Source organism: Rattus norvegicus, chromosome 19 (genome assembly GCF_021556685.1).
Source record: "Rattus norvegicus strain SHRSP/BbbUtx chromosome 19, alternate assembly SHRSP_T2T, whole genome shotgun sequence".
Lineage (NCBI taxonomy): Eukaryota > Metazoa > Chordata > Mammalia > Rodentia > Muridae > Rattus > Rattus norvegicus.
In genome coordinates, this window is record NC_141552.1 from 2,309,068 (window position 1) to 2,332,153 (window position 23,086).

The window sequence follows — 23,086 nt, forward strand, 5'->3', positions numbered from 1 at the left end:
AACCTTAGGACCCATTGCTGTTGCATGGTGTAGTCACTTCCAGATTCAGGGACTCTGCTAGTCATCAGTCTTGAAAGTCTCTTTGCATTCTTGAAACGCTCTAATCGTTTCAGAATTAGCTTAAATGCCCTTCCATGAAGGGCCCCCTTCCCCGAGTCCATGTCTCAGAAACCACAGCCTCTACTTATTGTTGCCAGTTTTCCGTATTTCATCATTCCATCTAATCAACCGAACACTATCATCACTGACGGATTTCATGACTGTTTCCTTTCTCTGTTAATTTTTGAGTTATCCAAGTCACCTCTGCCATTAGCAGACCTCAAAGTTCCAGAAATCTGTCCGTGTCTATGTTCTGAGGGCCAAGAACAACATGAATCATACCAGTTAGCTTTCTAAATAATTCTGGAGTGAATAAAAGAACAAATACACAGTTTTGAATGTGTCCTGTATGAGCCCATAGGAATGGGATGGTTATGTTGATTCATTAAACATGAAACCTACAGCTTGGATTCTTGTCCATTTCTTGAGTGAGCAAAATTTTTGGACATCTCTGAGTTCTGCTGGCTGATCAGGCAGATGTGAGGGGTATCGAGTCCTGAAACACTTTACTCCCTAAATGCCATTTCCCTATGTGTGCTTCTGTGTATTAACACTTTCCTTTTGGGCTTTCCTGACCTATCTCCCTACAGGAAAGATTACATCTGTAATCCTGTGGGAAATTAGGGCTGACATATAGTATGGTACCCAAAGTGGTTTCACTTGAGCAAATAGAGACTAATAGCCATGCATTTAAATGCTTGAATAGGTATCAATCAGAAGAATGTTTCTATAATCCATGTTTATAAAGCCTGTTAGCATGAATTTTTGAAATAGCACTCACACCACTTTATTCTTGACAAATGGTGTTTGTAGCCATTGAGATATTTTATTTCAATTATGTTCCAGAGTTACAGGGAGAATTCTAACAATAGCCAGGCATAAGCCATTTTTATTGTGTTCTTTTCACTATTCTGGTTGTTAAACTCAACTGGACAGTTCATTAAGATGAAAAATTAACAACACATGTTAGGAGAAAATAATCACGGAACATGACAGCTTGTGGAGGCTTGCCCATTCAGGAATGCAGACAGATGACAAACATGCTGGTTTTCGGAAGAAATGGCATGGGCCTATTACTCCTTACTTACACATTCCCCAGCTCCTGTTTAAGGCTATGAGAAAAAACTATGTATCCACCACCAACCAAAAATATACCATCTAGTTCGGAAGGCTAGAGAGGCTTCTACTGTCGATTTGGCCACTCCAGAAAAGTATATGGTTCTTCAAAGATTTTTATTTATTTATGCCTTTCATGCGCAGGTGTCTATAGAGGCCAGAAGAGGGGTTCAGACCTCCTACAGATAGCACTTTAGGCTACTATGATCCATCTACCAAGAGTGTTGAGATCTAAACTTGGGTCTTTTGAAATATGGATTTCTCTTCACCAGTGAGCACTTTTTGAAATCCCCATGCATAGAACGGCTGTATTTAAGAATTCACTATGGACTTTAGAGAAGATTTTAGCCATCGAAGAATAGAGGGATACTGACTAGCAACCTATTTTCTAGAAACCTTAACTGCTAATGGCTTTGAGGCATTGCTCTTGAGGGACAGTGACACATTGTAGAATTAGGTAGAGAGTGACTCAAGCACTGTTTTATGACAACTAGTCAAGACATTATTTTCAAAGGGCAAATTCTGTGACATTTGAATATTATCTTAATCTGTGATGTTAAAGTGTGTTGTGTACCATACATATAACTAACTTACTGTAAATTTTGTTACCTATTCAGAGAGTTGGGCTATGTTGATACAGCCTGAAAGATACAGCAGTTGGACTGTAGATTTTGAGTCCTTCATGTAGCAAAATAGGAAAACCTACATTCATCCTGCAGATGGGAACTAGGACCTTATCTCTGGCCTCCATTGCTACAATCTGCAAATTCTTCTTATTCAATTCTACTGGTTCTGAGAAACTACAGACCCTGGAATGTAGAAATAGCATGGACAGGAGCAATGGCCACTTGGATTTGTCTCTGCAGAATATTTTAAGCTTCGGGAAAGCTCATTTCTCTCATCTTTACTTATAGGAACCCTGTGAGACTTGTATTCGTTCCCACAGAGGTGAAGTATTACCTAGTTGCAAAGACAGGAAGAGAAAGAAGCCATACTTGTTTCTTTTTTAGTCTGTGTAGAGGCTACTGGATTGTCTTTCCCCACATTCAAGTGTCTCCTGGCACTTCCACCTCTATTTTCAGGACCATTTCTCTGTAAACTTTTCTATGCATCTAATTTCCCTGATGCAACGGAAATTTGTAAGTGAAACCCTAGAGATGTGGGACCCATGGGCATTTAGAAACAAGGGTTAGAATGAGATGTCCTGTCTGTTAACTATCGATGGGAATGTTGTGTAAGTGTTGCTTATTTTCTCCATTGTAGAAGAGAAGGTATGTGTTTCCTTTGTAAGGAGCATGTCTAGATGAAAGCCACTTAAGTCATTATCTCCCCTGCATTCATGAAAGAGCTTTGATGTCATTCTCAGTTACCTAACTTCAATAAAGCGTCAGATTCTCATCCTGTTCAACAGGATGAGAATATGATTCAGGATTTGTAAACAATGCTGTGTTTCTCTTTCTTTCAGGGTTGGGGGAGGGTTTTTATTTCCCTTGCAGACAGAGGAACCTCAGCTTCAGCAGGTTTCAGCTGAGAAGTCAGGATGCATTAACCTAAGCAGTAAGATCTGAACAAAAGCTCTGTTTGTGATCTTCCAGAGCTCAGTTGACGCAATCCCTGCTGGTTGGCTACATTCAAAAAGCAGAGATATAATTAGATTTTTACAGAATGAAAGGGAACTGGGATTTAGCAAATGGAAATTTTAAGGAGTAAATGGTCTATTTTCCCATTTCTCTGCAATTTGGTTAGCTTTTAAGGAACTACAGGAAATATCTATCTACCTACAAATCCATTGTTTCTCTATCACTATTTAAAGGATTTGTACTTCCTGAAATAAGTCTTGATAATCTTGGACCATTTTCCCCATTGATAGGCTCAGACATGGAGTAATGGCACCTGCATTCCAAACTTCAGCCTAACAGGCTATGGTTGTATAATAATCAATGCATAGGTCATTGAAATTTTGTAATTTTCAGAGGAAGTGTATCTCTGATATACCTATACCAATGCTTGCCAATGGGAAGCTTCCCTGAACTAGAGAGAGGTGATGCTATTTATGGCAAGATTTAGGTTTCGGTACTGTATGGCATCCAGGTATTTCCATCTACAGGATTTTATAGGCAAAGAAGGTTGAAATAACTTATGGAATCTAGGTCACATCTAGTTTTGAAGCCTTTGTAGGAGTTCAGTTCATGTATCTAGTGAAAGCCAGGTTTCTTCATGGATCTCTGTGGGTCTAATTGTTGAATGCCATGGACAAATGTTTCTCTCTGCAGAAGGACAACATCTGAAAATGTTCTACAGATTTCAGAAGCAGCATGGTTTGGTGTTGGTAGTGAGTCTTGATAATAGCCAGTAGATAGTCCTGCAATTTTACACATGCTTCTTACTTTGTGACTTTGAATGGTACCATAGCTCTCTGCCGGGGCACACTTTTTCCATAAAGAGAAAGGAGTGGAAAGCAGTGATGGCCTTGACAAATTGGCAGGCTAAGGACAGATTTGTTTTTGCACCCATTGAAGACATTTGTGGGCCTGTATATTGGAGGCGTTCCATGGAGATCTCTGACACTGTCAAGTGTGAGGGTTCAGGAGAAAGGGAGAGAACTTGAGCAGGGAGGGAGATCACCTCTGCTGCCTCTACTGCTCCACCTCAATCTCTGCCACTGCAGCTTCAGTTGCTCCAAGACCTGGGCTGGGCTGAGCCAGCAGGAGGCTGGCTAGCCTATGAGGGGTACAGGGGAACTTCTGGCAGCAATTCCAGGAAAGCAGATTTCTTTCCTAAGCCATAGTGTTACGGTTCTTAGAACAGAGGCTCCCAGACAATGGAGTAGTTCTTGCATACCTTTAATCCTTTTGGATAGGATTCTTATATATAGTTTTGGGATGGGTCAGGGTCTGACAGCAAGTACTTCCTATTGGCTTTGCCTGAGAGCTTGGGACTACCTCATCTACATGTGGGAGGGGTTGGTCAGGGTCTCACAGTAGGTACTTCCTATTGGCTTGGTTTGAGTTCTTGGAAATACCTTACCTACATGCAGGAGAACTTGATCCTGCTCCTACATGACTGATGGCAACAAGCCTTTGTACTGGGGGCTGTCAGGGTGGCTATGTGAGGGGGCGTGGCCTCCTGAAAGTTAAGGAAAATGCCTATCATCCCTTAGGGTCACCAGGGTTTTGACCTTATCCTTATTTTGACCTTTCACAGCCTATTGTCCTACAGACACTAAATATTACCTTCTTTCCCAAACATGAACAGTATTTAGCAAAAGAGTGGGAGCTCTGGAGATATGCTATCTTCATCATATCCATTAAATTGTACCTTCATCCAAGTAATTTCACCCCGTGGAATTTCTATTGTCTTTTAAAAGGTTGTCTTTGCTTGCATCTGATGTTGTATGGAAATACCACATTTCAGGGCTCAATACTGTTTGAAACATAAGGATTCAAATGGGTCCTTAGGACTACAGTCAAGTTGGAGGCAGGCCTAGAGGTCTTTGTTCAACCTGAAGACCCTAGAGAAGAAGTCATCATTTTGGTCTTGTCTATTGACATCTCAGATGCCTCCTTCCTCTTCTACATCATTGTCTCTTCTTCCTCTACCTTCAGAGAACATCGCATCAACCTCGCTTTTTTTAGCATTTTTTAAATTTCATTGTGCCTGGGACCCTCTTAAAAGGATCTTATTGATTACATGGAATGCAAGAAGTCAATCCTGGTTAATGTCCTCTCAAGATCCCATTTCAAGATCTTTTAATTTTATTTATTTATTTATTTATTTATTTATTTATTTATTCAGAGGCAAGATTTCACAGTGTAACTCGGGCTGGCCTCAAACTCACTGTCTTTCAAATTCGGCCCCCAAATGCTGAGATTTTTGGAATGAACTCCCATCAAGACCCTTAATTCAACTCTATTGGTAAGATCTCCTTTGCCATGTAACATCTCATAGTTTAAAATTCTTGGAATTTGTTTTGAGCCATCTTACATACTTCAGGTAGTCAGACAAATCTGTGCAGCTTTGTGCTCTCACAGCACTTTTCCTTGTTCAGTAGGCTGGAGGTCATTTTAATCCTAAAGAGAAGAAGTTGGTTTGCAGAGTGAACATTGTCTGGATAACCTCCTCTAGCAGATTATTTTGGCTAAGTGTGTTTTGAGCTCTGGTTTTTATTAGTAAACTTTGAGAAGTCAGTAGGGGACTATGAGGTTTTGTGTTCTACTGAAAAAAAAATCTATAAGCTATAAGTGGTTCCAAGAGGATCAATGGATGTGTGGTTGGTGTTATGGTGAGTTAACTGGCTTTCTATTAAAAAATAATCACAGTAGCACAGCAGGAAAAATACTGTCATTCTTTGCACCCATTGGGAGAGTTATTAATTTAGTGTCCTCATCACGGATGTTTCCTTTTCCAGGATAAGTAATAAGTAATGAGTAAAAGACAGGCTTGCTTTGGAACTTTTTTTTTTAATTTTGGATATAATTGTTCAGTAGTAAATGGTTGGGTCTCTAGTACAGTTGAGGATACGAATTCAGGCTTCCAAGGTCAGGAATAAAGTTGAAATTTTCTATTAGAAAAAAATTACAAGGCTGGAGAAATGCCTCAGAGGTTAAGAGCACTGACTGCTCTTCCAGAGGTTCTGAGTTCAGTTCCTAGCAACCACATGATGGCTCACAACGATCTGTAATGGGGATCTGATGCCCTCTTCTGGTGTGTCTGAAGACAGGGACAGTGCACTCACATAAAATAAATAAGTAAATCTTAAAAACAAATTGCAAATGATAAATATACAACAGTTCTTAAAAAATTATATTCTCTGTGAATCAATGATTGAATAGTGAAAATATGAAAAGAGTGACAAGCAAACTGAGATTTCATACATTCCTTATACTTAGTTCCTATGCTGTTAGCTATTGTAGGGAAGAGGAATGGAAAGAGATATTGAATCATTTGCTTAGTATTCTGAGGCTTGTGACAAAGGAAAGAGCTTGACCTGATATTTCACACCAAAACAAAGCTTTTTGGATCTTCAGTAGGGGATCGAGTTTCAGCAAGTCGTTATGCTTCTCCTTCATGGTATGACACACATGGAAGACCCCAGGGTGAGGCTTAGCTGGCCCCTCTATGTCTCTACTTTCTCCCTAAATGACAGATGCCAGAAGCCATAGTGTATTATGCTTCAGTGTTTTCTTTTTCAAAGTATCTTCATCTGCCCTGAAATCTTAGTTCTGCTGTTTGTCTTACTATCTTAAATTTCTTTCACCTTAGTTGATTTAGGCAGAGTTACTTAGTTGAAAACAGATTGTGACTTAAGCATGTGAATGACCCCCTTTATGTTCAAAGTTCATTTCCCCATGAAGAGCGGAAACAGTTCTTTTGTGACTTGTCTTGGAAGTTAACACTTTTGTTTTTCAACCTTGGAAGAACATAGATGAAGCTTCTGAAGTAATCAGAAGACCTTACTTTGCAGAGCCTCTTTACATGAGAATATGCCTCTTTACATGAGTTGTGTTGTGTGAACAAAGATGTGTTACTCCAAAGAGATGGGCCGGCATTTGTTTCTTGACCTGATTTTATCTCCATAAGTCCATTTGAACACAATGATTTCTGTTATTTGCACAAAACTAATTTCTTTCACCAAAAAGAACAATCTATGTGGAAGAGAATATTCAAGGTTTCTCCTCCTACATACAGTTGTACTTCAAATCTAGTCTCCTAATTTCTTAGCAGTCCAAAACCAACCCTGTCTATCAAACTACACAACACACTTCTGACCTACTAAAAAGCCACAGGGTAAATCAAGAGATTCTGGGGGCAGAGGACAAGTGAAAATAACAAGCTATTAAAGACACTGTACAGATTAGGCCATCTGTCAAATTCTGTCCACTAAAAATAAAACCGTTAGGATAAGTTGATCAGGACCACAGTGGTATGACTTTCAGTGAGTTATATAAACTTTTAAATCTTCAATTTCTTTATCTGTAGGATGTGTGTGACTTAGGTGAAAAACCTATAAAACTGGGTACATATTAATGAGAGGAGCATGTACAGCACTCTGCACAGTACGGAGCATCAATTGCAATTCACTATCTTGACCAGCTTTGTCCTTCTGCACATTAGGGAGACTTAAAAGTTGTCTTTTTAGAGGGAGGGGCCTTTTCATTTTATAAGAAAGGCTTTCCAGCATCAGTTTTATTCATCATCATTGTCATCATCATCATCATCATCATCATCATCATCATTTTTACTAAGTTATATATTTACTTTACATGTTGATCATAGCTTCCCCTCCATCTTCTCTTCTAAGTCCTTCCCTCTCCAGTTCCCTCCATCCCCCATCCACTGCTCTTTCCCTTCTCCTTAGAAAAGGATATCCTCTTCTTGGATATCACGTAGCCTTCGAATATCAAGTTGAAGTAAGACTAGGTGTACCTTCCACTATTGAGTCCAGACAAGGCAGCCCAATTAAGGAAAGGGGTTCCAAAGGCAGACAATGTAATGAGAGATAACTGCTGCCTCACTTTAGGAGTACTACATGACTCAGCTACACAAATGCTAAATATGTGCAGAGGGCCTAGGTCTGTCCCACGTATGCTCTCTGGTTTGCACTTTAGTGTCTGTGAGCTCCTATGTGCACAGGTTAGTTGATTCTGTAATGTCCTTGTCCCCTCTGGCTTTTTAGATCCTCCTGCATGCCCCCTCTCCTCCACAGAATTCCCAAGTTCCACCTAATGTTTAGCTGTGGGTTTCTGTATCAGCTTCCATCAGTTGCTGTGTGAATCCTCTCTGATGGCATTTATGCTAGGTTCCTGTCTGCAGCTATAGCAGAATATCATTAGTAGTGTTAGGGATGAGCTCTCTCTCGTGGCATGTGTCTCAAGCTACACCAGTCATTAATTGGCTCATCTCTCAATTTCTCTTCTATAGCTTACTCCTGCATATCTTGTAGGAAGGAAAAATTGTGGGCTTAAGATTTTGTGGATGGGTTGGTTTCCCAATGTTTCCTCATTAGGAATCTTGCCCAGTTGCAGGAGATGTCTAGTTTAGGCTGTTTTTTTTTTTTTTTTTTTACTTTTAAAGGCATTTAATTAAAAACCTGGAAGGTTCCATGATGAAAAGAGTAGAGTGATCTTTACTGAAACTATAATTCTTCCATAGGCCCTTTCAGTTTTTTTTATTCTATATACGTGTTCCCCTCCCCATCCTGCCCCCATTACTGCCCGCCCCCCAACAATCACGTTCACTGGGGGTTCAGTCTTAGCAGGACCAAGGCCTTCTCCTTCCACTGGTGCTCTTACTAGGTTATTCATTGCTACCTATGAGGTTGGAGCCCAGGGTCAGTCCATGTATAGTCTTTGGGTAGTGGCTTAGTCCCTGGAAGCTCTGGTTGCTTGGCATTGTTGTTCATAAGGTGTCTCGAGCCCCTTCAAGCTCTTCCAGTCCTTTCTCTGATTCCTTCAACGGGGGTCCAGTTCTCAGTTCAGTGGTTTAAATAACAACTATCCACTAACTAGAATCTGAGCACTCAAGATCATATCTGGCTTATTCTTTACCCCACTGATGAAATGGAGAGACACCTTTGACAGTCTGTGGATATATACAATAATCAATTTTTCCTAAAAGTTCTTTGTCAACCATCAAGTACTCTATTGTGTACATGAGATATTGTCCTGATTGCTATACCAAATCTACTCCATAAACAGTGAGGTTACTATTGGCATTCATAAAGCATTTGTTTCTTGTTAAACCTGTATGTATAAACCATCAACAGATGGGCTGCTGATGCCACTCTCAATCAATACCTGCTTGTAAAGATCCACTTCTTAGCAGTGGGCTCTCAGTGGTCACTGTGAATGCTAGCAGGTCATGGGTCACAACAGTTAGCTGTGACATACTGTGGTTCCACCGTGTTGTTTGGATTTCAACTATGTACTTAGTGGCTTAGCCTACTTGGCAGCTATTTTCTAAGTTCCACTTCCTCTTCGCAAATACAAAGGTGGCAATAGGAGCCTCACTGGGGATCTGAGTAGAGTAAACAACATAGTAACTACCAAGCCCAGGCTCATTTTCTAGTGCGAGGGCCTAGAAAAATCTTATAACCGCCACTGACTCTGTGTGTGTGTGTGTGTGTGTGTGTGTGTGTGTGTGTGTGTGTGTGTGAGAGAGAGAGAGAGAGAGAGAGAGAGAGAGAGAGAGAGAGAGAGAGTCCATCTTCAGTTTGTCAGACCACTCAGTAAAATATTGATTATGGTGATTATCCTCCTCTTTAGTTGGTTTCCCAGGAGCCCAAGGTCACAGCCATCCAAGTTTTGATTCTGCACTTTCAGTCCTTCCTTCACTGGCTTTGTTGAATGTCAGGTTCTATCAGTCAGTTCCAGCATAGTGAGGATTCTGCAGATTCCAATGACTATTCTTGATCAATTAACAAATGGAGAAGAATAAGGATGGAAGAAATGGAGCAGAACAGGTGACCTATGAAAGTCACAATGCACAGTCATTCACCATAAATGGCAAAGAATGTACATGAACTCTATTCCTCTGACCAGTCAGCATCCTGTAGTCCAACTAAAGTCAAATCCATGCTACTGGGATAAAAACTAATGGAAATACTACATCATTAAATTTGGATCTTAATGGTGGTAATTATAAAGGATAAATTGAGCATTTATTATATATATATAATACAAAAATACTTAGCATGTTACCAAATTACCTTGACTCTGATATCAACACTCAGTAACTGCTGTTTTCAAATAGGAACTCATGATAAGGAATAACAAAGGTAGGCTCCTGGCCAGCCTACAAGGAACTACTGACTAATCGGCAGGACAATTGGGAAATGAGGGATATCAGAGAACTAGGCTCTTCTTCAGTCTATCAGTTTGCAATATGCCCTTTCCTATTTGTGTTAGGGTCTTTGCGGTTGCCATGGTAACAAAGTACAGCATAGTCATGGCTTAAATGACAGAAATTTATTTGTCTTTCTGTTCTGCTGGAAGTGTCAGGTCAAAGTATAGACAGAATTAGTTTCTTCTGTGGCTTTGAGGAAGAGTGGGTTCATCCTTTCCCCTTCACTTCGAGAATCTTTTCCCTTGCCTTTTTTTGTAGCCATGAATCCCCTGTTGTCAGTTCCTTTGTTCCTATCACCATCAGTCATTTTAGATTCTCTTCCTGATAAATTTGATGGTTTGTCTTAACTTGACCATTTACCAAGATACTGTGTTCAAATGAGGCCCTGGTCATGAATATTAGGCGTTTGGGCATTAACATCTTTGAGGCCTACAATTTTGATTTTATGAAATCATTTAACCTTATTTCTAGATACTCCTTTCCTGAGTATATACAGATTGATGTTTTCTTTTTCTTGCATGTGTGTACATCGAACACCTACCAAAGTGTGCTTACACACTCAATACTATGCTGCTTATAGAGATATGGTGATAAACCCACTACATCTAATCTTCACCTTTGTGAAGACTCTCATGTTGATAACAGTACCCAACTTTTCATCATTAACTTGATTTGCCTTATCTAAGGAGAAGAGAGAGTTCAGCTTCATTTTTCTGAATAAACTTTGAGAGAATGACCAGGAGCCCAATATGAGTATTTGATGGCTTTTATTTGCATGTTCATAGCTGATTCCCTTGTGACTTTGCAGAGGTCATGGCACTGTATATGTGGCTTTTGTAGTTTATTGACCTGTCTTCACAGGCCTCTTGGACCACGCCTTGAAAGCAGGATGAGTGTATCAGTTATTGGATGGAAGAGTGATTAGCCTGTGCTCTGCTTAATTAAGCCTTACTTAATGGGCAAACGTTTCTTTTAACAGGCTCGCTGTCACTTCATCAGTTATTTAAGGCAGTTCATTTCACAGCAGGGGGGGGGTAAAGAAAGAGAGAAGGGGAAAAAATCCCCATTTGCTCAAACTCAATTGGTTTGAGAAAAAGCGTGGCTGTCTGGAAGGTGCCTAATTGCTGCTGTGATCATCTGCTTACTCCCTATTTAGTCCCAGCATTCTTATTGAAATGCTAATCAGGCTTAGGTCTCACCTCTTGATGAATGATTTTGTAAAAACTTGATATTCGTCATCTTAGCTAGGAATGTCTGCATGCAAGTCTAATGCTGCTGGAGCTGAATGGGAGGATAACTAATGCCCTTAATTTTGCAAAGAGGCCCATGATTTGATACATACAGTACAGATCAGGGGAAATCAGAATGGAATTAATTTCCTCCTTTGCATAGGCGTCACCTCTGTTATATCAAGAGCTATTTTTCTCTGGGTGTTTTTGCTGGAGATTTAGAGAAAGAACGCTTGGCATATGTGTGTGGGCTTATTTCTGTCACTGGAGTCAAATTCAGGTTATGCCCTTTTATCTGGTGTCAGAAGTTGGAGAACTCGAAGTTTTCTAATTCTGAGTGTCGAGGAAGGAATGACAATTGCTCTCTCACAAGACTTGCAGGGATTAAATACCGTTCATGCTTCTAGCTTTGGTCTAACATAGTTGATGTACAATACAAAGATCACTCATTCACTCTTCCAGTATGTTCTCTGTCTGCTTCTGCACTGGCTCTCAAAAGGCAGACAAATGTATTTTGCGAGCTTCAAATGGTAGCAGATATATTTTTTGACACATGATGTTTTGCTCTTCTAATTTAATGATTCAAATGGAATTTTAATAAATGAAATAGGGCATTCAATTATTTTGACCCAGGGACACAAACACAGTGGATATTTTTTTTCTGCATGCTTACCCAACTTACTTAGATATTTACAAGCTTCAGCATAGTTATATTGTTCTCTTATATTAACCAAACACATGGTTATTACTTCTTTTATCACTTTTTATTCTTGTACGTTCTTCACTGACTGTCCACATACATTGTCTTACCCTTTCCCTGTTCCTTGAATAGGAAGTATGTAAGATTCATGGCCCTGAATGGCCATCTATACACAGGGTCTATTTTCAATATTTAATGTAGTTCTCTCTGCCTGGATTACTCTTCCTTGCAGCACTTGGTTCCTTCATATAGTTCAAAACGTACTTCAGACATCCTTGTTTGCCCACTAAGCTTTCCCTGATTAACTGTCTGTTAGCAGCTTGTTTTGGGTGACTCCTCTCTGAACCCTGCATCAGCCTTCATCAAAGCAAATTTCACATTGTATTTGCACTTTTCTAAGTTCTGGGCTCTATCCCAGTCTACAACAACCAGCTCTCTCTCTCCCTCCCTCCTCTCTCTAATACCAAGATCCCAATTCCAAAGTGCAAACTTTGAGGATGAATACATTCTGTTACTCTGCAGTACCTGTGAATGGTACCGCCTATAAAAAAAAATAATAAACCTCAGAAGTTGCTCCCTAATCCAGTATGGCAATGCTTTTAATGCAATATAAATGATCTTGATTCCAGGATTACAGTATCAGTTATTTCCAGAAAACTGGTGTCAGCTCAGAGGATGAAAGAGAACCCCTAATTCCTCAACCAATTAACATCAATGATAATCCTTTCAGCCTTAGATCTTTTACATTGCTGGTCACCTGTCAATAGAAAGGGCTTTTCTGACTTGTCTAGGGAAATCAGAGATTCCAATTGAAGTTCTCTGACCTCAGATCAGTGGGTGTGAAAAGTTCCTAAACTGTCAGCTTTTCTCCAAATGGGATCTATTCTGTACTCCGAGGCAGCCTCTTTAGGGACCACACAGAGCATCTTAAGTTCACAGAGATGAAGATTGAAAGAAACTGACTCTGAGATTTAGAATTATAGTAATGTGGAGTTTGAAGGGTGGTTTACCTACTTAGGTTCATTGTTTTAGTTCCCAATAGTATTGCTAGATAAAACATAGTCTGCCAGTATTTCCATACTGAATTTCATATACACAACAGTGATTATTATTTTTTTAGTATAAATCCCCCAAACTATATGGAACAAAAGCAAAAATAAAACACTAGTGCTGCTTATCTAGAAGTTTAATTAGAAAACTTGCATTTAATTTTCTAAGTCTGATTTTCTTTTCCCTATGCATATCTATAATTTGGACTTTATTACAAGAGTTTCTTGATTTGGCTGATATAATGCAGTGTTTTCACCAATCTCTATCTAGGTTTTCTGAGTCCCAAGCAACTATTTATTGCTACTCTTGTGATTAGAAGGGATCTTTCCATCCTCTACAAAATGCTTTTTGCAAATTAATGATGACTTTAGCTAAAACACCTATAGTTTTTTTCCAAAGTTTATTGTTGCTTTAACATGGGCACAGACTCAGGAGAAATGAGTCATCCTAAGATAGTTGGATCCAGAATATTTGAGACAGCTTTCTTGATTAGTCTGGCTGCAAACATCAGGGAGTTCCCTTGAGCATGCATACGCGCGCACACACACACACACACACACACACCCCAATATTTATCTTGTTCAGTAATATATATATTATATATATTATAGAGGCAAAAGGAATCTATCATGGAGAACTAAAACCACACTATAAAATAAGGAAAAATTAAAGTATTAGTGGGTGAAATATTCTGTTTGTCCCTATGCTTAGTGGACATTCTTACCATATTTAGGTTCTTTAGGCTTACCAAAAAGATGATTCAGAGGTTTTTTTTTTTTGTTTTTTTTTTTTGTTTTTTGTAATAAGAAAGGGAAAAACACATCATCACAGCAAAGCCTTTATTTTACTGATTGTAGGACTTCATTTTCATCTTTTCTCATTTGTATTCTCAAGGTTCAATACCATTGCCAATGTTTTTACTTGTGTTTGTTTGAAGAAGGCTTTTTTTTTCTTTTAAATATGCGTAACAAGTCTGCTGTTTTTCTCCTGCTCCCAGGAGTATTCGTTGGATATTGTCATACTTCACACAGAGTTTTCTCAGGTTGACAACTCTAGCCCCTCATGCCAAGAAGCCATGACTCTGCTCACCATAGACTAATTAGTATAACACTTAAACCCTCCTTATTCAAGAGAAATACTTTATTTAGCTTTGTTTTACTTGATCAAAATTCTTTTATTGTAATAGAAATACCACGAGAGGTTTACCTTATGTATCATTAGCTCTATTTGTAGTATTACTTGATATAGATACAATGATTTATAGCATATTTCTAGAAATATGCTCATTTTGTTCAACTGATACTTATATCTGATGATTAATAAATTAATGAATCTTCCTTTACTACATCCTATCTCCTCAAAACAATTATTGATTAATATTATTTATTTCAGTCCTTTAGATACTTCATTCATATGTTACCATGTGGAATTTGTCTTCTCATGATTGTCTTATTTCATTCTACATATTATCTTGAAGGATTTTTTCCCCCGTGTTGTTGCATATTATGGTATAAGAGTTCTAAATTCACCCAAGTACAAAAGGCTGGACAATTATTGATGTGGCTGTATGAGCCAAAAAATACTAACAGAAGAGAAACATTTATAGTAGGCAGCAGTGAAGAGCTCAGTTCTTCCCGTATCATACAAAATGCCATTCAGTAGCAACTTCCAAGGATTCAGCCACAGAGCCAGCTACAGAATGAAGGGAAAGGAAGGATAAGGAAACATAGGTATATGCATTTGGAGCAGGGGGGATGGATGGATGGTAGTGGTAAATCTATAAACATTCTTAAGATCCCTAGAGTCTTTGATATGGTTTCCTATACAGAATAATCATTTGGGAGATGGTGCATAGACACAACAGAGATATGCAGACCTAAGCAGGACACAATTTCCTTTTTCTCCTCTATCTTCTCAACTAGATACAAGTAAGAGCCCAAGCTATAGGCAGACTCCAAGTATTACTTAAGCTCGAGCTCTAAGCATTTAAACTGGTGTTCTCAGTAAGGTGACAAGAAACAGATAATTGGTTCGCCAGGAAACATGGAATGAACCTGGGATATGGACAGTACAGTTACAGGGGAAAGATGGAGAGAAAGACAATAATCTGTCTTCCATTTCTACCTTGAAAGCGTATACCTTTCTTTTCTGAATCTGGGTCCTTTCTGGTGTTTCATATAATCCTGCTGTATCTTTACTTTTCCTCATGCTAATGTGTGATAGAGATTTAACCAACTAGCTTGTTCGTGGCATGCCCATTGCTTTCTCTGGGTAAATACTTTTTAATTCAACTAATTTTCAGGTACTGACTTCTTCCCTCTGAAAAGGAGGGAAGTTTGGAGTAGAGGGCTTTAAACCCTGGAGACATCTGGCAGAATCCAGGAACAGAATAGTTGAGGGATACCTTGATGCTATACACAGTCACAATTACAAACACAATTGTAATGCTCAGACTGAGAAGCAATGGGAACCTCTAACCACGAGACCAAGCGTGTTTCCATGGTGTACAGGTTAGACAGCCTTCACAGGCAAGGGTGTACATATCTAGCATCGATACTTTACCAGGAAGGCAGCCATTGCTGATAGGCAGAATTCATGATTTATTGATCTTTCACAATCTGTTCTTCACTTGACTGGGGTTCTTCACTTGACTGTGATTCAGCAGAGCTTTCCTTTAGGAAATATTGCCAAAGGACATTTTCTAACCGGTGGTGCCATGGATTGCCAATTTATCCTTTCAGAAAATTCGCTTTGGAAGATGTGATTGGCCAGTAGGCTGTAAGACCTCTAATCTGAAGGCCAAATCCATGTCTGGCCTTGTATGTTCCTCCTGGAGAGACATTATTCTAACACCACTTAACTCTTCTTTTGCGAATAGCATACCCAGTCTCTTTGACAGTGATTAGCTCATGACATCTCACAGAACTGTTTCCTGTTGGGTGGGCTCCATTTGCTGGAAGGTACTTACCATCTGGCTGCCTTCCTACAGTTCCTTTCACTGCTTGGATTTGTTGCTTATTAGCACATTCTTAGGAGACTTCTGCAGTGAGGGATACACAGCAAAATTTTCCTCTAATATAAAAAAGAAATACATAGTCCAGGAAAAGAGTCTGAAAAAAAACATGATTATTCATTTTGAAACTGTTTCAAGGAGTGAGTTAGGATGGAAACATCTGTGGTGTTCTGGGGGGATTCTTCTAAGCCAGGATGGGCATGACTTGAGGTATGTGAAGTCCCAAAGGAGAAGATCTATTCTCTAAGAATTCCAGGAACACATTAACTCCTTGACCACAAGAAATATATTTCACTAAATATTCCATTTCACTGTCTCAGAAATTCCATTCTCCACCTATATTTCTGCAATGGTTGTAGTGTAGCAAAGGAGAGAGTTGAGTTCTGAGTTCATACTAGAGACAAACTTTAGGAGAACTACTGTGAAGTTTATTTTTGCAAAAACACTGAAGGATTAGTAGACAAGAGGTTCACAGTGGGCCGTGGATAGGTTCTAAAGCTACTTTGGAAACCAGGTAGCTAACTAACAACAAAGTCAAGCATGCTGTGTCTTTTTTCCTTCTCCGGATAGTAGATGCAAACACACTCTCATGATAAAGATACTGTAGAGAAACTGCTCTGGAATGGAAGCAAAACACAGTGCCATAGTGCCTGTTGCATAGAAGATATACAGTAAAAAGAAGCTGATTAGGAGACCGTGTACCATCAAACCACTCTGTAAGATCAAGAAAGTGGTCTACAATGGCTACACTTTTGGTTTTGAGTAATAGGTGTTCTGAGTGTATAAAAAGCAAACATGAAAGAACAAATAGCAATTAGAAATAGAGAGACACAACAGATTGCTAGCAAAACAATCGACCTGATAGAGAGTCCAGCAGAGACAGGGGTAGTGTGATTGAAAGAGCAAGTAATTAACACCATCAAATCGGGGACTTACAAAGAGCAGCTGGGAAATTTGAGGCAATCAGAAATAGTTTCTGCAGAGCTTTTCTCTCATGGTTGAACTTCTGATCAGAACACTTTCTGAACATACGAGGAAGAGAATATGGAGAGTGTAAATTATTAAAATTTACTATATAAATATATAAAACCATTGAACAATAAAATCGTTTAATTGAAAGTACAATTCTGGGAACTAAAATATTCTTAAAAGGTCACAAAAACCATATAAATACACAAGGTCTCAATAGATCTTGTGGTAGAAGATATACTTACATATTAATGAAGCCCAGAAAAAAGATTAGTATAAAGAAAACTACACAAGACACATTATAGCTAAATTATTAAAAGCTAAAATTAAATGTCACATGCAGAGGAAAAGAAATTAAATGATGTACAGCACCTCATGAGAAAAATTTGAGCCCAAGAACAGCAGACTAATACCCTTTAAGACCTGAATGTTAAGGGCAGAGAGCTGCCAATTCAGAATTTTATATTCAGGGAAAATATTCTCCTAAAATAAAGATGAAATAAAGATGTTTTCAGTTAATGCAAGTTGAGAAGATGCATTGCTAGCCAATTTCGTAATACAAGGAGAAAAAGGGAATTCAGGCTGATGGACATAAGCCAGCTGGAAATTTGGGTGTGTCAAGGAGAAAAGGGGATCATGAAAAGGGGAGACTGGGCAAACAAGAAGACTACCTTTGTGTCTTAATTTTTATAAGATACTAAGACTATTTAAGACAAAAGACATAACCTTAGCTAATTGACATTGTATGTAAATATAATAAAAGTGATACTTATTGTGAAAAAATTAATGATCAAAGGATCAAAACAACAATGTATTCAAGAGTTCTAAACTCTTCACAAAAATATTAGGGAAGATTGTATAGCTCCCAGTAGACCTCTGCATGTAGGTAAAAGAAAAAGAAAACAGATTTACAACGTCGTCACACAATGGCCCTTCCTTATTGGAAATATGTGCATCTAACCAGGGAACGTTCCGTGGGAAAATGTATGAACCAGACTGTGTGGAGAGATGCAGTGTTGCATAATGTTTACATTATATTAATTAAAAATGACATTGTATTAGATAAAATACAAGAACAATACAAGTGTAAGAATTAAAAAGAAGGAATGCATTTGCTCATGAGCATAACACACACACACACACACACACACACGCGCGCGCGCGCGCGCGCGCATACGCACACATCATTTGTCCAAGAGACCTTATGCAAGTGTCTCATCCTCTCGATTGCTCCACAGTTTTATGCCATATCATGGAAAAATTAAATGGTCTAGAATTTTTTCAGAGTTCTCTGGGTCTTCTCAGAGTCTGTGACTCATACGTCAGCTTTCCTGCAGGAATCAAATTCCCACCCTCTAGCCACCACACAGCGTCTCAAAACTGAGGTCAGCTTCTTCTCATGGGATTACAATAATATTCGTCCTGGGTTCTGGGACAAACAGACCGGAAGTGTGTAGGCATGAAAGGGACCTATCTGTAGCATTGGGGATAATTTATATTCTTACCTGAGAGAATCACATAACTCTCCTGTAACAATAAAGAATAATTTAGACTTATCTACAATCCACAATGCTGAAGGAGAAAAACTCAAAACCTTTAAAAGTAGCTGAAGAAATCTTAGCATGTTTTTCACCCTTCTTCTCACCTACTTAACCCACATTGTGCTTTTGTAAAAGCTTCTTTCCTCATCTATTATCTCACTCAAACCTGACTTTAGTTAGGGAGGGAGGGAGGTCAGACAACACCCATCTTCATCATATGAGGAATGAAACCCGATTGAGGGAGGTACTTTGACAGTTGTGGGTGAAGGCACCATTTCCTGAGTAGAGCCCCCCTCCTTATTCCAGAAGATTATGGGTATTGAAGCAAGAATTTCTTAACCTGCTGAGACGACTAGCCTACTAGGTTTCAAGATATCACACACGCTTTCTCTCCCTTTGTTGTTTATAATGAAGCAGAGCTAGTTTTCAATGAAATTTTTTATTGAATGCCAGCCTTCTGAACTCCTTAAAATGTGCAGCCATCCCCATGCACCATAGCCCTTTCTACTTAGATTTTTCTGAAGATTACTTTTAGTGAGGCACCCAAGCTACAGAGCTCTTCATTGCACAGATATGAAGATGGGAATTGAGAATATGACAAAATAAGGTAGTCATAGATCTTAGACGCCTGATACAGCGTCATTTGTATAACTTCATTCATCAAACAAACATTACTTGCTTCAGAGGTTAATCTTCACATATAAGACAATGAGTGACTAATAAGGCATTTTACAGGGACTTAAATAACCTATCAAAATAGCTGATCAAAATAATTTAAATGGAACTAGTGCATTAAGACTCTTGGTACTAAAGCTTAGCTTAAAACAATTTTAAGAACTATACCAATATGATGCCCCTATAACCTAAAAAATACTATATTCTGGGGCTACTTTATCTTTGTTGGGTTTAGAATATGGTAAAAAATTTTGTAGCATCCCCAGGTGATTCAGGTATTCAGCCAGGGTAAGAGTTGATAGTCTAGGTATTCAATTCCATGAAAGCAAAGTCAATTTGTTCTATGGTCCTTTGTACACAGTAGCAAGAATGTAACTAGGAGTTGGTCACCATCTAAAATTATGGAGAATTTAATGTATCCTACATTATCTTCTGTAGAGCCAGAAAGTTGTTGAAAATATCCTATTTGAATTTGTTAACCAACAATGTGATTCAAAGAACAGGAAATTTTCTGAGAAAAAAGAGAGGGGAAACTTTCCTCTGTGATAATTACTGCGGTAATAAATGAAAAATAAGATATATATATATATATATATGTATATATATATATATATTAATCTTTTTGCCAAAAATGTGTGTGGAACAATAGATTATTCTTCTGTATGTCAAAATCACACCAGTAATTCAGAATAGGATTAATTTAGGATTATAGAAACTGTAATTAAATGAACCATCTATCTGTGACCCAAAAAGGACACTTAATATTGCCTTGGAAAGTTCTGTCCTTCTAAGGTAGCAGTCTCATGCAAGTAATAAGAGGTATGGGTAAGTTTGCTGTGGCCAATTGCTTTTCTTTCATCATGACTTCAAAAATATCCCATTCTTTCTGATGAATGGCATTAATTTACTGAAAAAAAAAGAGAGGGTGTTTTGAAGGTTGGATTTATTGAAACAACAGTGAGATAATTATGAAGCTTTCTAAAAATAAATGGGTGAGACATCCTTTGTAATATACTCAGGCATAAAAAAGAGGCATTTAAATATGTCCCATGGTTTATTTAGACTGCACTGAGCCAGATGGGGTGGTCCAGACAGAACATTAAGATATAGACCTCTGAAACAGCCCACCCACACTCTGGTGAAAAACAGGCTTCTGGTAATTGGAAGCAGCTTGACTCTGCATTCCTCATTCCTCTGGTTGAGTTGAAGTGATGCCTGTGGATCTGGGTGGCTAAGACCCTGGATTATACTTTTCTGATAGAAGTTCTGGTTCTGGGCTCTGGTGACTTCAGGCACTCTCTTCCCTGGTTGTAGTGGTCAGGTTGCAAGACTTTATCAAGCCCTCGTGAAGGATGAAGCCCAACTTCAGACAAGAGTTTCTCTCACTGTTTATGTACTAGAAAACAGACTGTTTGACAGTAGCCCTATGAGGGACCACAGGTACTAGGGAGAATAAACAGATCAGTATCTCTTATCTCTTCCACCTCTGACTTTTAAAGAGCACTAGGTTACCTTCATGAATCTGAGGCTTTTGTTTCTGTAGATATGACTTGAAGGGAAAACTCTGTTTGAGGCAGGAGACAGCTATGCTATGAAAATTATCTTTACTTCATATTTTATTTCTCTGTCTATGGAGTAGGGGGGTGAGGTTTTGTTCACTTGGTCTAATTTTAAATGTTAGCTATCACCTCAGTATTTTAGTGACCTCTCTTGTCTAATGAAATGAAATGAAAAAAGAAAAGAAAAGAAAAGAAACTTAATGGTTGGGCATTTCTACCTTGTCATCTGTTTCTGGATTTCTGAAAAATAACAGTGTAACAAAAGCCTCGCAATCTGAAACAGACATGTTTACATTGATGGTAGCTACTAGGGGAAGAACTTTGAATCCAGCTGGGGTTTCACACAAAGTGTTTAAAACACAGTTCTTTTTACCAGTCCGGCCCTTCTACTGAGGCTAAGAACATGGGCATCGTTCACTCCGTCTATTTCCCCAGTGCCTCCTCTTGGATCTGCTGAGTTCACAAGGCCATCTGCATGTTCTCTTGAATAAATGGTTCTCTAACTAACTGCAGCAGTCTTATTTTACTAGTTCACTAAGAGTACTGGTACCACCAGAAAGTCTTTGATGACACACCGTCTTCTATTAAAAACTTTATGATTTTTTTTTTTGGTCAATTCTGGCTTCTTTATTCAGAAAGTAGTATTCAAGCCCCGCCCCCATGTCTACTAATCTCTTCCCGAGGGCTTTCTTTCCATGTGGATGCAAACTTTATCCAGACTATCAATTACCAATGTAATGCACTAAAAGCAAAATACTGCAAAACGTATAAAAAGTTGTCAACATATTATATTTAATTTGAATTTTAACATTTTTATTGGATATTTCTTTACTTACATTTCAAATGTATTCTCTTTCCCTGTTTCCTGTCCATAAGCCCCCTACCTTTTCTCCCTCCCCTTCTTCTATTAAGGTGTTCCCCTCCCCATCCACCCTCCCTGCTTTAAGGTCTTCTGATTATTCTTCATTGTCTACTCATGGGTACTTAGCTTATACCTACTCTCAGCTGTGAATTAAGTATGAAATATGCACTGAACCTAAAACAGAGCAGTAAAACAAAATAGAAGGAAAATAAGATTGTTTGTATATTGAGTAAATACTGCAGTTATCTGATGGAGACAGAGTAAGTGATGAAATTAATGGATGTTTTATAACTCTTAAAAATGTATCTTTCTGAAAATTTACTATTCTCCAGATTTCAATGAATTCTATGTGAGTGAGTCCTAATGGAGTTCTTTATGAGCAGGTCTACTAGCTGACCTTAGACCATTACCCGTGGTTGAAAACTACAATCCAGGAATGGCTGCCCCAGCACTGACCTACAGACACTTGTGAACAGAGAGACATTTAATGATATATTCTGTCCTTTTATTTTAGAGGAGAAACTTGGTCCCAAGGAAGAAGCATGTTGTCTAAGTTGCACAGTTATGCACTAATAGAACTACAGCATACTATAGCATACACATCTTCCCTTATGGTCTAGAGATCTTTGGCCCGCCCAGTAGTCTTTGGAAATACAGAAATTACAAATAAAGGCATTTTATACAATTGTATAATGATCTTCACAGTGACAATGTTTTATAATTGGCGAGGAAAAGAACTGCCAATTCCTTTCTTTAAGATTGATGTTTGGGTGATATAAGAAGTTTTCCAGGCTAGCTCATGCACAAGAGGTACCCTGTCATCTTATAGGTAGTGTGGTGACCAGTGGCTTGGAGTGTGACAGTAATAAGAGGACAGTTGCCTAGGTCTTCAGAGAAATGATTCACATATTCTGCCATTTGCAGGGCTTATGGAGAGAAGCTATAGTTGCTGTTTTGCTTCTAACTACTCTGTTTGTGGCCTTGGTTTTATTGAAATCTGAAAAACTGGAAATCACTTTGTGGCTACTCTATCCTGTAGGTGCCTTTTAACCTGACTGTGCAAGGCCCTTCACTAAATATAAATGTTTTCTGTTGTTTTTCACTTAAGTTCTTAGAAAATATGGTTTCCCTAGCCAATCATTTGAATAGAGGTAACACTGGTTGCAAAACTCTATGGTTAGTTTATGATTTACTTGTCAGAACACCAGGAGAGCTTTAATCACCCATGGCTCAGAGAAGGAGTGGACTAGATATTGAACGCTGTGGGCAAGACTGCTTGGAAAAGGCTAGTGATAGCAGACATTACAAGAATAATCAATGTGTTACAAGTTCATCTGCCAAACTGCCACTGGTCGCTGGTTGCTCTGTACTTTATACATAGTGTCATTGGTCCCAGTCATTCAGTTACTACTCATACCATGTTCTATCT

The 23,086-nt window shown here is 38.7% G+C and overlaps 1 protein-coding gene across 4 annotated transcripts in view; it reads left to right on the top strand.

The window, feature by feature from the left end:
• Cdh11 (cadherin 11) overlaps positions 1–23,086 on the top strand; it is a 156,565-nt gene that overhangs the window by 77,901 nt on the left and 55,578 nt on the right. The window contains exon 1 of one of the 4 annotated variants that reach the window (XM_087595277.1): positions 5,011–5,130. The gene's annotated coding sequence lies outside the window, so the exon portion shown is untranslated. 4 annotated transcript variants of the gene reach the window in all.